We start from the raw sequence: 16,320 nt of genomic DNA, 5'->3' as shown, positions 1-16,320 counted from the left end.
TGTGAGACCAAAGAGACAGGCCGACAGCAGCTGGGTTCCAGCTCCAGCTCTAGCCTCAATCAGCCGTGTGACCCCCATGAGACCAAAGGGGCCAGCAGATTTAAACAGCTCCCACAGGACGGTGTCTTCCTGCTACCCAACACAGAGTGTAACTTATTGGAGATTTACTAAGAAAAGCATGGTCCTGGGTGGCAGCAAGACCAGAGAATCCCTGTCATTTGGACGGAAGCAGGGGTGTCTATAGTGATCAGGACAAACCAAATCAGAGTACACCTGGTTTAGCTCGAGCTAACAGAAAAGACTTCAGGGACATCAGTGGCACTGACAGCACCGGGGTCTAGTGGAAAGCCCCACCCACCTCCAGTGGTTTTGTCTGTCTGTGGGGTGCTGGAGAACACGAGGGGGACTCTGGCCAGGGGCACATGGCAGTTATGACTCAAGAGGGATGCAGTCCTGTCAAGCTGAATCATGTACAAGGCAAAGGAGGGTCCTCCAGAATCTCTGCGACAACCACCCTCCACTCCAAGTCTCCCTAGTGGGCTGACCTGGGCCCCCCAAAGTGCAAACCCACCCTGGGAAGACGCTGACCCTCCACAGATTTCATCACTGACTAGAAATCTGCAGTGATCAGGAAGAGAGTTGGTGGCCCGTTTTCCCCCAAAGTCATGGATTTCAAAATTTTTTTAGCAACGAAACACCTTTCCCAAACAAGATTTTTACATATACAATAATCACATACAATAAGCAAAAGGTGGACCAGCTGAGGCTGATGTGAGAGCCCCAGGGCCCTCCTCCTCTTCACTCAAGACTGTGCCCCATGAGAGGCTGAGCCCTGCCCCTTGCTCAGTCCTAATATTTCCAGGCACCTGAGGCAGTCGGGTGGCCTAGTGCAGGTCACTGCCACTCTCCAAGGTTCTTCTTCCAGGCACTAGAGATACACAGGAGCAGGGCAAATGCGTCTGGGGGTCCAGGGGATTGTAAGGCTCAGAGAAAGGCAGACTTCAAGGAGCACAGTGGACAGAGACCTCCCTGGTCCAGGGACCCTGAGGTTCCATATTATGGGCTGGGGCTTTGAAAGATGTAGGAGTTGGGGAAAGAGGGTGGACATAAACAGACAGAGCTGCAGCTAAAGACCCAAAGGCAGGAGTCTGTGTTAGGAGGAACTAGCCCAAGTCCTAGCAGCCTGGACGGACGGAGCACCATCAGGCCCTGCCTGGCCCTGGTGGAGCCACAGAGAAAGGCAACGGCTAGTGGGTGCAGGTCTGAGGCCACCCTACAAATTGGAGCCTCTGGGAGGTCCCGGAGGGATTGGCTGTGCATGGTCAGAGGTGCTTTTTCCAGCAGATCACTCAGGTCACCAGCAGGGATGGGTGGGAGGGGGCAGGAGGTAACAAAGCAATTCACGGAGGGAGTAAAAGATGCTGTTTTCCTTGTAAACAAGAATGTGCAAATTAAACCACAGTGAGATACAGTTCACAGCCAGCAATTTAGCAACTGTGCAATCGCTGTCAGTACCTTTTTGGTAAGAATGTGGGAGAGCAAGTTCTCAAACAGTGGAGGGGGATGACCTGCAGAATCTAGTGGTCGAGGATGTGTCAACTCAGCAATTTTATTTCTAGGGAGGAAAACTGTGGAAACTCGTACACATGCTGAAGGAGATGAGTGTAAGAATGCTCATTAGAACATATTTGTAATGTAAAAAAATATATAAAAATAACTTCCTGCTCCCCAACAGGGAAGCAGATGTGCGAATTGGGGTAAGTTCATACTGTGGAATCTATTTATTCAGCAATTAAAATAAACTGGTACCACCTGCAGTAAATCTCAATATATCATGTTGAGTGAAAAAAAAAATAATTGCAAGCAGAAGAATACATGACATTTGGTACCACTCAAGGGAAAATACTGTGTATTCTTAGACATACATAGACCCTCAGGGTTCCTTGACCAGGGAGGTCTCATGAGCCTGGTCATATGTATGTAGCAAAAGCACAAAAAATAGGCGAAGGACACATACCAGACTTGGAGAAGGTTTAGAAGATCGTAAGAGCATTGTAACAATATTGACAATATGCCCAGTCCTTTAACAATTAGATGCATTCAGTGGCTAATGTTAAAATCATAAAAATCTGAGTACCACATGCATAGGCCTATGTTATACATTTTCTCAATTTTATGTGCTTAAACAGCTTTATTAAGAAAGATTAGGGGGTAAAAAGATGATTTGTGTAATCCAGGAGAGAATTCCCCAGGAGTCATCCCAGAGGGGATGCAGACATGGGCAGAATGGACTGGGGCTGTGGCTCAGTGGCAGAGCACTTGTCTAGCGTGTGTGAGGCACTGGGTTTGATCCTCGGCACCACACAAAAAATAACCAAATAAAGGAATTCTGCCCATATACAACTATCAAAAAAAAATGGGCAGAATATAGATATGAAAAGTGAAGAAAGAAAGAAAGTGCAGGAAGCCTAGCAGGTGTAGGGGAAGGTATGGCGTGGGGTTGGAAAGGTCTTAAGGGCAGGGTGCCAGGGACTGTCCAAAAGAGCTGTCTGTAGCTAGGCATGGTGATACACACCTGTGGTCCCAGCACCACGCAGGCTGAGGCGGGAAAATCTCTTGAGCCTGCCTGGGTAACACCCCATCTCACAGAATAAAATAAATAAATAAAAGAAGAAAGAAAAAAGAAAATTCTCAACAAGTTGTCAGGGGGCATGGTACAGGGGAGAGAGGGTCACCTGTCAATGCTGGGCAACTGAAATGAGTAGCCCGCCCAGCACTCAGGGCCAGAACAGGAGAAAATGTCAGGAAAAGGAAAATTGGAAATACCAGTGTATCAAAACAGCCAAGCTTTAAGAAGCAAATGGAAATGTTCACAACAAATGAAATAGATGCTGTTGTTACCAGGTTCGGTTTTTCTCACAATGAATAAACACACACAGAAATTTTGATAACCACATAGGAAAAATACTTGAACAGACCAATTCACCAAAGAGGAAATAAATATTGAATACATGGAAAAGGTGTCCATCAGAGAAATACAATTGAAACTGCTATTTGTTTGTTTCCAGTACTGGGGATTAAACCTGGGGGTGCTTTCTGGGTGAACTACATCCCCAGCCCTTTCTATTTTTCATTTCAAGACAGGGTCTTACCAAATTGCCCAGGCTGGCCTTGAATTTCCCATCCTCCTGCCTCAGCCTCCAGAGTTGCTGGGATTGCAGGTGTGAACTGGCAGTGCTGAAACTTTGTGTCTATTCAGTTTCTGATGCAGAGCTTCTGATGGTAGCTTGGGTTTTGTTTTTAGCTTGGGTTTTGTTTTTAATGAGATCTTGCTGGTGATGGTGTGAAAAAGTGCTATTATACACTGCTTGCCTTGCTGGAAATTAGTTCAGCTCTCAGAGGTCCTAAAGTATCAATGACTTTTCTTTTATCAATGGCTTTTCTCCTATCATTTTACTTTGGGTAGATTCTGGAAAGTTTTATACAAAAATTACTTACATTTATAATAGTGAAAAAGAATAAATAAATAATATGCAATAAATTAAGTAAATTTAGTTCCTCCATTGAGAAAAATCTAGATCTAGCAGACCATATTTGCAAAGTTTATAATTAGATGAGGAAATATATTTGTATAAGAAAAAAAAAATTATCTTAAATTATATCAGCAGAATGATCTCAACCACACAACTAACAACAGAAAACACACCTAAAAACAACAACAACAACAAAAAAAAAAACCCAACAGCAAAACAAAACAATATATTGAAAATATATTGGAAGAAAATACACCAAAACAGTAAGTGGGTGGGTGTTTTTTTCCTGTTACTACTTCCTGTATTTTCTATATAGGATATTTATTTCTGTAATAATGAACTCACACACATTTTCTTCTGAAGAAAAATTAATAGTAAGACTTTTCACTTAAAATGGATGTTTGCACTTTGGTTATAGTAGGCACACAGTGGGGTAGGAGGTAAGGTGCAATTTCCCGTCTTATGAAAAGGAGCACAAAGCAAAATCCCTGAAAGAGTGAAAGTTCCAGCATCCAGCACGGGACAAGAAGTCAAGGGACTTTTTCAAGTTATCAAGTTTAGAGTCCGCTTCAGCAGTTTTTTTTATGTTTCTCTAGGGAAATCCATAGTCTTGCATTCTTTTTTTTTTATTATTGGTTGTTCAAAACATTACAAAGCTCATGATATATCATCTTTCATACATTTGATTCAAGTGAGTTATGAACTCCCATTTTTACCCCAAATACAAATTGCAGAATCACATCAGTTACACATTCACATTTTTACATAATGCCATATTAGTGACTGTTGTATTCTGCTGCCTTTCCTATCCCCTACTATCCCCCCTCCCCTCCCCTCCCATCTTCCCTCTCTACCTAATCTGTTGTTGTTTAGTTCTCTCCCTTCCCCCCCTTCCCCTCACAACCTCTTATATGTGATTTCGTATAACGTTGAGGGTTTCCTTCCGTTTCCATGCAATTTCCCTTCTCTCTCCCTTTCCTCCCACCACTCGCCTCTGTTAATGTTAATCTTTTCCTCATGCTCTTCCTCCCTGCTCAGTTCTTAGTTGCTCTCCTTAAATCAAAGAAGACATTTGGCATTTATTTTTTAAGGATTGTCTAGCTTCACTTAGCATAATCTGCTCTAATGCCATCCATTTCCCTGCAAATTCCATGATTTTGTCATTTTTTAGTTCTGCGTAATACTCCATTGTGTATAAATGCCACATTTTTTTTTTATCCATTCATCTATTGAAGGGCATCTAGGTTGGTTCCACAGTCTAGCTATTGTGAATTGTGCTACTATGATCATTGATGTGGCAGTATCCCTATAGTATGCTCTTTTAAGGTCCTCAGGGAATAGTCCAAGAAGGGCGATAGCTGGGTCAAATGGTGGTTCCATTCCCAGCTTTCCCAGGAATCTCCATACTGCTTTCCATATTGGCCGCACCAATTTGCAGTCCCACCAGCAATGTACAAGTGTACCCTTTTCCCCACATCCTCGCCAGCAGACTTCATAATGGCTGCCAATCTTACTGGAGTGAGATGGTATCTTAGGGTGGTTTTGATTTGCATTTCTCTGACTGCTAGAGATGGTGAGCATTTTTTCATGTACTTATTGATTGATTGTATGTCCTCCTCTGAGAAGTGTCTGTTCAGGTCCTTGGCCCATTTGTTAATTGGGTTATTTGTTATCTTATTGTTTAATTTTTTGAGTTCTTTGTATATTCTGGAAATTAGGGCTCTATCTGAAGTGTGAGGAGTAAAGATTTGTTCCCAGGATGTTGGCTTCCTATTTACTTCTCTTATTGTTTCTCTTGCTGAGAAAAAACTTTTTAGTTTAAGTAAGTCCCATTTGTTTATTCTTGTTATTAACTCTTGGGCTATGGGCGTCCTATTAAGGAATTTGGAGCCCGACCCCACAATATGTAGATCGGAGCCAACTTTTTCTTCTATCAGGCGCAGAGTCTCTGATTTGATATCAAGCTCTTTGATCCATTTTGAGTTAACTTTTGTGCATGGCAAGAGAAAGGGGTTCAGCTTCATTTTGTTGCATATGGATTTCCAGTTTTCCCAGCACCATTTGTTGAAGATGCTATCCTTCCTCCATTGCATGCTTTTAGCCCCTTTATCAAATATAAGAAAGTTGTAATTTTGTGGATTGGTCTCTGTGTCCTCTATTCTGTACCATTGGTCCACCAGCCTGTTTTGGTACCAGTACCATGCTGTTTTTGGTACTATTGCTAGTCTTGCATTCTTGACCCTATTTCCTAAGGGTAGGCAGAAGTAAGGACCGAGAAAGACTTGCTCAAAGGCTATCAGCAAAGAGCCCATTCAAGTGAGGGGACTGAGGAAGATAAACCCCCAGAGGTGTCACACCAGGCGCCACCAGGCACACAAGTGGGTTCCACACTCCAGCAAGACAGCCACAAACTGCATGTGGCTATTTAAATGTACAATTAAATAAAATTTAAAGTTCAGTTCCAGGGTCACATGGCAACACTACAAATGTTCAAGCCGCATGTCCAAGGTGTTCCTCTGGGACGTGGCAGAACCTTCCAATCAGCACAGAAATGCCTGTTGTCACTGCTGGTGGAGAATATCAACTGGCTTGTCCCACATGCAAAGATGACTCTATGTTAAAAAATCATAGAAAAAATGCACATTAACAGATGAAAGATTATAATCTTCTCAACTAATAAAAACAAAGCATTCAGGGATTTCAAGATTTATTCATATGAAAATAAATATAGCAAGAGTAAACTGAGGTGGGAAGAAATGGAGGGACTTTGGGCAAAGGGGAGGGAGGGAGAGGAGGGGATGGGGACAGGAAAGATGGTGGAATGAGATGGACATCATTACCCAGGTACGTGTATGACTGCACAGGGGGTGCAATGCTGCATCGTGTACAACCAGAGAAATGAAAAGTCGTGCTGCAGTTGTGAACAGTGAATCAAAATGCATTCTGCAATCCTATATACCTGATTAAAATAAATATATATATTTTTTTTTAAAAAGAGTAGACTGAGAAAGTGTCAAGAAAAAAAAGACCCCAATTATAATCATAATAACAATAAAAACTACCTTGGAACAATTTCAATAAAATAGGTTCCAATACCTGTCTAGAGGTATAAGTTTCAAATTATCATTAAATGAAAAAAAAATGGCAAAATATTAAAATTCAGTTCAGGCATCTAATGTTCTTTGTAATTTTCTGTATGTTTGGAATTTAAAACATACATGCATTTAAAAATATACGCAATTCGCCTTTCCAGTACACCACGATACCCACAGCTACCACGTCTCCCATCACAAACAGCCATAACTGCTGGAGCGCAAGTGTGGCACTTTTCCTGTGTCACTGTCATCAGTTGTTCCCCGGGTACTTCCCCTTCTAGACTTGAGGGGATGCTGCGAGGACTCCGGAGTGTGGTCTCCCGCCCAGGTCAACGAGTTGCGCTACAACAGTGACACCTAACGGTCATTGCGGGGAATCACATGCGCTCTCGGGTGGGAAGGGCTGGGGACCACCGCATCAACACCTTCAGTCTTATTGATGACCTGCTCCTCCAGCCCCTCTGTGAGAAAGAGCAGGAAGGACGTGGGACTGAACAGGATCACAGTTTATCAGCTTCTTTCTCAGCAGGAGCAGACGTGCAGCCCCCGAAGACCTGAACTACTTTAAATGTTAACTTCCAAAAGTTAAGGGTGTGAGGTCTGCTCTCTGCAGAGCTTCCTAGCGCCAGCCGATACTAAAGCAGTGTGGGAGCCCTTTAAAAATGATGCCTCAAACCCCACTGGAAGTGAGATTTGAGGGAGAAAACCATTTTTGTATTTGGGAAGGTTGAAGATGCTATCCAGGGAAACTCTGCATGGGGTGGGACCACATTTTTTTCCCATTTCAAAGCGAGTTAGTCGTGATGCTCCAGAAATGCCTGAAGAGGTTTTTAAAACTCATAGACAATCAGGGCTGGACGAATTGTAGACTTCACATGACCAACTCCCTATGGAACACTGGGACGTGTTGAAATGCCTGCAGGTACATGTGACTAAGGACAAATCAGGACAAACGAGAATGGGTTCCCAAACGGGGAGCACACCTTGGGGCGGAACAGGGCAGGCTTCTCCTCTCTCAGCCATGTGCAAGCTCTAAATCTGCAAATAACAGACTGCTAACAAAACTGCTTACTTGCTTTGACATCAAAATCATAAACACACAGAGTACTTTGCCCTTCAGACTTACTGAAAACCAACCAGCTGCACCCAAAGCACAGCCATAAAGGTTACAGTGTCCACTTCTATTAGTTTTATAATTTACTTGGATAACAATACAGTAATAATTGCCAACAATACTGTGCAGTAACTCTGTCAATCACGTCTTACACCATCTTATTTAATTTTATCAACAAGCTCTTATCAATGGGCTTTAATCTTATCAATGGGCTCTTTGTGCCCCTTTTGCTGAGAAGCTAAGGAACTTTGCTTAGGACACACAGCAGATGGTAGGAGGTAGAGCTGAGGGTTGTACCTAGCTTGCCTGAGACCAGGGTCAGTTCACAAAACAGCAAGAAGCAAAGAAATCCACCCACTCACTGCTTGCAGGTATAATAGAAGGAGCTGGAACTGGACCCTGGTTTTCAAAACATTTACTAGCTGAGTAAGACTTACTTGTGAGGCTTATAACCTATCTCACACTGTCGTGAATTAATCCAAAAACTATGTAATGTAATGCATAGAAATTTAATGAAGGCTGGTGTGCCATATTAGGGTGTAGCTCCCCCTGGGTTTGGTTAACGCATTTTTGGAAGCTTCTTCACAGCAATGACTAATTTAATCAGAAGAACTTCTGAAATTTTGCTTATTTATGGTCTTATGAAATGCCATGTGCACACTGTATGATCATCTCAAACATCAGTCATTCCTGACTCATTTCTACCAAACATGTTGGGGAAGAAAAAAAAATGTGTTCTGGCTTTTAATTTTACAAGCCATTTTGAATGGGTACCATGATGTGGCTGAGCCCAGTTAAGGGAACAGGATTAGTAGATAAGATCTGGTTGATTATCTCATATTTTTCCCACTAGCATTCAATTGTCCTTTCGATAAACTCTTTGAAGAAACCAAATAGACCCATTACTGAATAAATCGATGATATTGCTGCACTAAGGTAGCTTTGGGCCTGGAAAGCGTGATATGATAAAAATTGTATTTGCTATTGGAGATGAAATAATGTGACAAGCAACATGACATAAAATAAAAGCCAGCTATTTCTTGTCATTGTTGTGGTTGTAGCTGCTGAAGGGAACATGCAGGTGCTCTGTCAGGACCGGAGGGAGAGCTCCTATTCCTCACACTGCAAGGAACCCACCAGGCACTTTGACCCCAGGAATCACTGTGACCCCAGCACGTGTCAGTGGCTACAAATAAGAGCAGAACCAGCTTCTCACAGCCTGGCTCCAGGACTTGGAAAAGTCTCCCTGCCCCAAAGTGATCCCCCGACCGGGCTTTGAGAGCTGGCTTTCACAAGGTCCTGAAGGAAGACAGCGTGGGGCACAAGGGCAGTCAGTTCCTCTCTTACCTTCAGCTGGTGACAACCCCAGCCCTTGACAAGCTACCTGCCTAATGCATTTGACAGTTGCAAAGCTAGGAATGAAGAGGGACAGCTAGCTTTCCACAGAGGTGACAGTAGGGTTGAGTCGGTGCCACCAGGCCCAGGATGGCCCAGGCTGACTGCCCTGACCGCATCTGATTCCCTGGCTTCCTGCTGCTTCTGTTCCTGGGAAACGGGTTGCTGGGCTCACTTCAAGACTGGCTCAGAGACACTGGAGTGGAGGGAGTGGAGGGAGGGGGAGCCCAGGCCTGCGGCATCTCGGGAACCTCCCACCTGGCCATTTGCTTTTCAGGGTCATCAGATTGGCACAAGACTGAGGGGTTTCTTAGTGCAGGGCTGTAGGTGCTTTTAGGTGGGACAGTCCTGGGCAGACTGGGATGATTGGTCACCGAGGATCCCTGCCTGCAGGACTTCAGGTGGCTCTGGGTCTTCTGATTTCCGTAAAACACTGTGTCAGCCATGGGCCCGCGAGAGTCCAGTGTCTCGTGGCCCAGTGGTCTGACAGCTGGGTCAGCTGCAACTTGGGATCCAGATGTTTTCTCCATGGGAAAATAATGACAGGTAATTGGCAGCTGCTTCTAAAGCCCTTGATGAGATAGTAGCACTGTCATGGACGGTAGCCTCCAGGTATGGCCAAGAACAGCCAGAGCCTGAGACTGAAGGCCACACCCATATTTTTTGCTCCACAAAGTCCCCTCTCCTGTGCATGGCCTCTGCCCTTTTGGCTCCCAAGTGAGCTGGTTGCCACCAGCTCACCTAGGAAACTGAAGCAGCAGCCTGGTCCCTCCCAGTGTCCCCACACTGTCCCCCATTCATCCTCTGCTCAAGGATCAGCTGTAACAAGAGTTTTTAAACATTAGCCAAGGGCGATGGTGCATGCCTTCAATGCCAGCAACTTGGGAGGCTGAAGATCCCAAGTTCAAGGCCAACCTCAGCAACTTAGTGAGACTCTCAGCAACTTAGTGAGAACCTGTCTTAAAATTTTAAAATTAAAAAAAAATTTTTTAAAGGACTGAGGATATGGCTCAGTGATAGAACATCTCTGTGATAGAACATCAGAGTACTGCAAGAAGGAGGAGGAGAGGAAGGAGAAGAGGAGGAGGAGAGGAGGAGGAGGAGAGGAGGAGGAGGAGGAGGGGAGGAGGAGGAGGAGGAGGGGAGGAGAAGGAGGAGAATCTCCCCCCAACTCACCCCAGCTCCAGGTGACACTAATCTGCTGTCTCTAGAGAAGAAGCTAAGAAATAATTTTTCACGTTTTACAGAACATGTGCCCAACACACAACCCAGGGTTTCATTGACTCCAGTACTTAGAAAGCGTGAGGCCGAGCTAGGCAGACATAAAATCAGTCATGGAGAGGCGCCACACCCACCGCGGTGCTGGCAGCTGTGCCTGCCTGGAGAGGGGCCTGCTCCTGCCCTCTTTTCTCTGCCTTTCTCACCTCGGCCCCTGGTTCTCAGTCATTCCTGGAGCCTGATTTCCAAGGCTGCCTGTGTAGCTCCGTGTCTCTCCACCAAACCTGTGCTGGTGGTGTTTGGAGCTGGGCCTAAAGCGGGAGGGGCAGAGCCCAGAGGAGCACTATGGAGGGGCAGTAAGGACAGGGAAGGGCCTGGGTGGGAGTCAGGGCCGTCAGCTGTCTGCCTCTGAAGCCAGCACCCAGCAAGGAGGGGACCTGTGATGAGGATGGGCCACCTGGGAACAGCCGAGGGCCCTGTGGCTCTCTACAGAACTCCCCACCTGCCCCTGGGCTGGAATGAACCCATGTCACACCAAGGTAGCCCATCAGAGCAAGGGCAGGCGGCTTCCTGAGAGGTGACAGAGAAGGCAACGTGGGGAAGCTCCTCCGCATCAGACCCTGGAGTCAGCTCTCCTGGGGATGCACTTGGTACACAGGCGTCTTTTTTTCTTTTAGCAGCTTAGTAAGGTATAATTGACACACTATAAACTCTACATATTTATTTATTTGTTATTTTTAAAAAATTTTTACTGTTTTTTTTTTTTTTTTTTTTTTTTTTTTTTTTTTAGTGACACGTGACAGTAGAATCTGTTTTAATATGACTCTACAAGCATGGAATATGTCTACTTAGGATCCCGTTCTGTGGCCAGATGGTGGGACTAGATGGTGGGACTCACCGTGGTGTATTTGTATATGTACTAGGATAAGCTCTTTAATTTTACAAGCTATTGTATATACTTATTTAAAGTGTACAATAGATGAGTTTTGACACATGTATACACCCAGGCAACTATCTCTACAATCAAGATAGTACCTAGTCATCATCCCCAGAATTTCTTGGTAACTCTCCCTCTTAACCCTTCCCACTCCCCAACTCCAGTAATGTCCATCTGTTTTCTGCCAACAGAGTCTGTGTTTTCTTGAGTTTTGATTGAGTAGGACATGTGCATTCCTGACTCACTGGCTTCTTCCATTCAGCATATTTGAGACTCACTCGTGTTGCCTGAACCAATAGTTCACTCTTTGTTTTGCTGAGTAGTATTCCATTGTGGAGACAGGCTGCAGTTTGCCTGTCCATTCAGCTCCTGATGGACCTTTGCATCATTTACAGTTTGAGACCATTGCAAATAACTCCATTCTGGACACTTATTTGAAGACATTTGTATCATCGTACGCTTTCATTTCTCTTGAGTCAATATCTAGGAATAAAGAGTCTGGATCCCATGAGAGGTAAATATTTAATCTTTAAAAACTGTTAGCTTATTTTCCCAAGTAGTTGCACCATTTCATGAAATCGAGAACTTCTGGTTTCTCTGCAGACAATGGTAGACAATGTCTTTTAAATTTTGCCCTAATACATGTGTAGTAGTTTTTCACTGTGGTTTTGATTTGCATTTCCCTAATGACTAATAATATTGAGCATCTTTTTATGTGCCTATTCACCATATGTATTTTCTTTGGGAAAGTAGCTTTTCCAACATTTTAATTAGTTTATTATATTGGTTGTTGGATTGTAGGGGTTCTCTATGTATTCTGCGCATGCATCCAAGTCTGTGGCTTCGCTTCACTTTTCTTTTCTCTCCTCCTCCTCCTCCTCCTCCTCTTCTTCCTCCTTCTTCTTTCCTCTCTCTTTCTCTCTCTCTGTCTCTCTCTCTGTCTGTCTGTCTCTCTCTCTCCCTGCTCCCTCTCCCCCTATATTGGAGACTGAACCCAGAAGTTTTCCACCACTGTCCTACATCACCATCCCTAGTTTCAGGTTTCACATGAATGTCTGTGATCCTTTTTGAATTAATCTTTTATATGGCACAAGTTCCAAAAATAGTCTGTTTTGTTTTGCCTGTGGATGTCCAATTGTTCCAACAGCATTTTTTAAAAGATTGTTCTTTCTCTATTGAATTGCCTTTGAAACTTTGCCCAAAATCAGTTTTCCTAGACAGGGTTTTGTTTAGTTTTTATCTTCCATTCTGTTCCCTCATAGATGAGAGGTGGGAGCCCAATTACATGGCAGTTGGGCAGTGTGCTCAAGGGTGGAGTGTTTATTGCCACACATCCTTCAGCACATCTCTCTCCCATCTTTCATAGGATGGGAGACTCTGCGTTAGGGATGAAGGCAATTGCTGGTTTACATTAGCTGCAGTAACCACCTTAAGCCAGCTCTCTCAGTTCTCCAACAATTTAAGCCCTCTTCTAAGGCTCCCATCTTTCCAGAGGCCCCAGTTGATAACCAAGTTTTCTGTTTCACAAAGGGAATCATTCTCTAAGAAATCCTTACATCCCTGCCCTACTGGCCACCACTTCATTCCCACAGGAGTGCCATGCTATCCATACCCCCTGTGCCACAGACTGGCTAGACACAAATAACCGAGCCGCCATGAGGCACTTGTAGGTTCAAACAGGATCTCCTTTATTGCCCGAACTCCACCGGCCCTCCATGGGCACTCCCCGGAACTCTCTCAGCCCTCAATGGGGCTCTGCAAGAACTCAAGGGGAACTCAGCCGGAAATCCTCGAGAACTCAAAATGCCTGAATTTTCTGCATATCCAATATGTTTTTATATTTGTTAAAGTAACACTTTCTGCCGCAGTGTGGCTGTAGCAAAATAACGAGGGGGGGGTGGGGTGACGAGCAACTTGTGTACATTGATACAGCAGGAGTGGGAGCCGTTTATCGTAGGACAGAAGGGGTATATATACATTCCACACAGCTTATCTTAATTAACATAAACTAGATACAGCAGTCAACCAATAAGGAATCTCCACACTTAATGGCTCGCTGGCGTTACTTCACAAACCACTCCCTCTGGCAAAATGCCAGACGCCATCCTGACTTGTTTACAGACCTTAACAACTTTCAGCAAGGATTTTTTTTTGCATGTCACTTGCGCCTGAGGCAGCAGGAGACGCCCTATTGCTGGACAGCAGGGGTCTATATACAACTGAATACACAGCCTGTTTCAATCCAGCATCATCTAGTCACAGCAATTATACACAGCTTAACTTAATTATCATCATTTTAATGGCTCGCTGGCATCACCTCTCAACCACTCCTTCTGGCAATGCCAGGCACCATCCCTACTCGGCTGTGGCTCTCAACTCCCCTGGAGAAAAAGCTGGGCCTTTCTGATTTCTCCCACTAAATGTAAAGGAATCCTACTCACATGATGTTCTCTACTTCCATCCATTTTCCTAATGGCACCTTTAGGGCAGAACCATCATAGTGGTTCCCCTTAGCTTGCTTCTGACCTAGAAGGTAAGCTCTGCAAGGTCAGGATTTTCCCAAGTACCTAGAACAATCCTGGGCACACAGCAGAGGACTAAAAAATATGCTGAAAAGAAGAATAAATGGAGTTTTTTTGGTTTTGTTTTTGTTTTCCCCAGAAATCCAAATGGAACAGCTTTGGGCCACAAGGCCACAAGCAAGTGCCTCAGCCTCTCTGGAGAACTCCCTTGGGGAACTGAGCTTCCTTCCCACTCCACCACGACATGAATGCACTAAGTCACTACGGGACACTCTCACCCACAGGCCCAAAGAAGGAGTTATACCAGACTCAGTCTTCCCAACCCCCATGAACCCTCCGGCTTCACAAACCAGCACTGGTTGTATTCAGGACTCTCTATGAGGTTAATCCATCAGAATAAACATTAACAATTCATTCCATTCTTCCTCAGCCCCTCAGCACTGGAGAGGCAGGCACCTAAAAGAAGGTGAGAAGAAGCCAGGTGGCGGGTGGCAGGGCAGAGACAAGCAGCTCTGGGGACTCTCCCTGGGGATTCTTAGAAGAATAGGAGGGATGTGATCCAGGGCAACCAAAGGATAACTGTCACTTTGTATAAATATGAGACTGTGTCCCGCCCAGGGTGTGAACCTGAAGGCGGGAGCCGTGGGGTCAGGTCTTGGGGCGGAAGAAATAGGGAACCCTCTTGGCAGGGCAGCTCCTAAATCACTGTGGGTAAACAAGCAAAGGAAAACCTCCCCAGGGCCTCGAGCCGAGTTTGGCCAACATCTCGAAGGTCAGCAAAGCCATAAATCAACTGCACTTGCACCAAACAGATCATGAAGAGTTATTCTGAAAACGACTTGTCCAAAAGAATTCCCTGGAACTGAATCAACTCAAAGAGCACCAACAGGGAAGTGGGAAATGCCATCGTCTTCCTCCTATCCCAAGACACGAAGGCTTCAGGCCCTAGGCCAGCGTGCTTGCTCAGGACAGCGTTCATGGCCTGGGGGTCCACAGGGTGATGGGTCTTCCCTGAAAGAGCCACTTGGCCTCCACTTGGCCTCCACTTGGTTGCTCCTGGGAGTGAGTGGCCTCCTGGGATCCATCACCCCTCCCAGGAGCCAGGGCCTGCACAAGTTTCGCAGCCACAGAATGAGACTTGATGCTCATGTGGAACACGCAGGTTCAGGACTCACATTAGCCCAGGGGCAGCCAGGGAGCTGGCCATGAGGAGTTTCTCTCAGTTAAACCTGCAAGTTGCATAAAAGGAAAGAAGTCTGGAAGAACCCATGTTTTGGTGTTATAAGATGACAATTCAAAATGCCTGAATTTTCTGCATATCCAATATGTTTTTATATTTGTTAAAGATAACACTTTCAGCAAGGATTTCTTATTATTTTTTTTTGCATGTCACCAAAATTATCAACTGTAGAAGATCTAGAAAAATAGAGAAAAACCAAAAGGGAGGAAAAGTCACCTGTCATTATAATTCCACCATCCAGCTATATTCTGACAGTCCCTCGGGGAGTTTACTTTGGTTCTTTTCTATAAATATAATATGTATTTATAATAACAAAGAGAGCATAGGGTATTCTCTTTTTTTTATGACCTACTTTTCTGCTCCACGACATACATTCAACACTTTCTGTGTCATGAAGGTCCTTATAAAATGTCATTTTAATGGCTCAGAGCATTTGTGGCCAAGGGGGCCATCAAGTGCTAGGGTCTTCTGTGCAACAGCCATTGCAGCCAGGAGAGGTACCATGTTTCATTTAACTCCTTCCTTCCTTTGGGGTTGCCAATCAAAACACATCTCTCTCTAGGCCACCACACATACATTGTCATGAGAAGGGCTCTCCATGTGTGTCTACACCATGCAGACATTCAGCCCTATGGTGCTTTCCTGCTCCCAGGAAATAAGGTGCTGCCCTGGGAAATGTTTGGGTCAATGACATGGAAGCAGCAATGATACTGGGCAGAAACTTTAAGGAATAGTGCACATTTAAGAATATTCCCTTCCCACCAGGGAGCTGGAGACATACCCTCCCTCGACCTGGAACTCCATATGCACGGTCCCAGCCACGCTGTGAAGAGCATATTGCATGTGAACTCTGTGGTCCTAACCACTGGGATTCAGGACTGTGTAGTTTCTGTAAAGTATCCTCCCTTATCCTAACTGACAGGGCTGTTGAAGAGACAAGTTTAAGACAATCCCACGCCTTAAATTATGGGTGGCCTCGTTGGGGAGGGCCACCCCAAGTGATGGAAGAGTCCAACAGTGGGTAACAAATAACCACTCAAAGCAGAACCATTGTAAAGGTGCCCCAGAGCAGCATGGCAGAGTTTGACCCCAGAAAGGCTAGCTCTGAAGCAGTCTGAGGGGCGGGCCTCCCAGTGCTGGGATGGCTGGTGCAGACTTCCTGGAGGAAGGGCCGAGAGGCCTCTAAAAGATGGGGAGGTTTGTGGGCCAGGTGGTTGGGACTGAGGAGAGGGGCAAAGGGGATTATGATGGAGGAGAACATGGAGC

The sequence above is a fragment of the Callospermophilus lateralis genome, chromosome 6 (genome assembly GCF_048772815.1).
Source record: "Callospermophilus lateralis isolate mCalLat2 chromosome 6, mCalLat2.hap1, whole genome shotgun sequence".
NCBI lineage: Eukaryota > Metazoa > Chordata > Mammalia > Rodentia > Sciuridae > Callospermophilus > Callospermophilus lateralis.
This window is presented reverse-complemented; position numbering follows the sequence as displayed.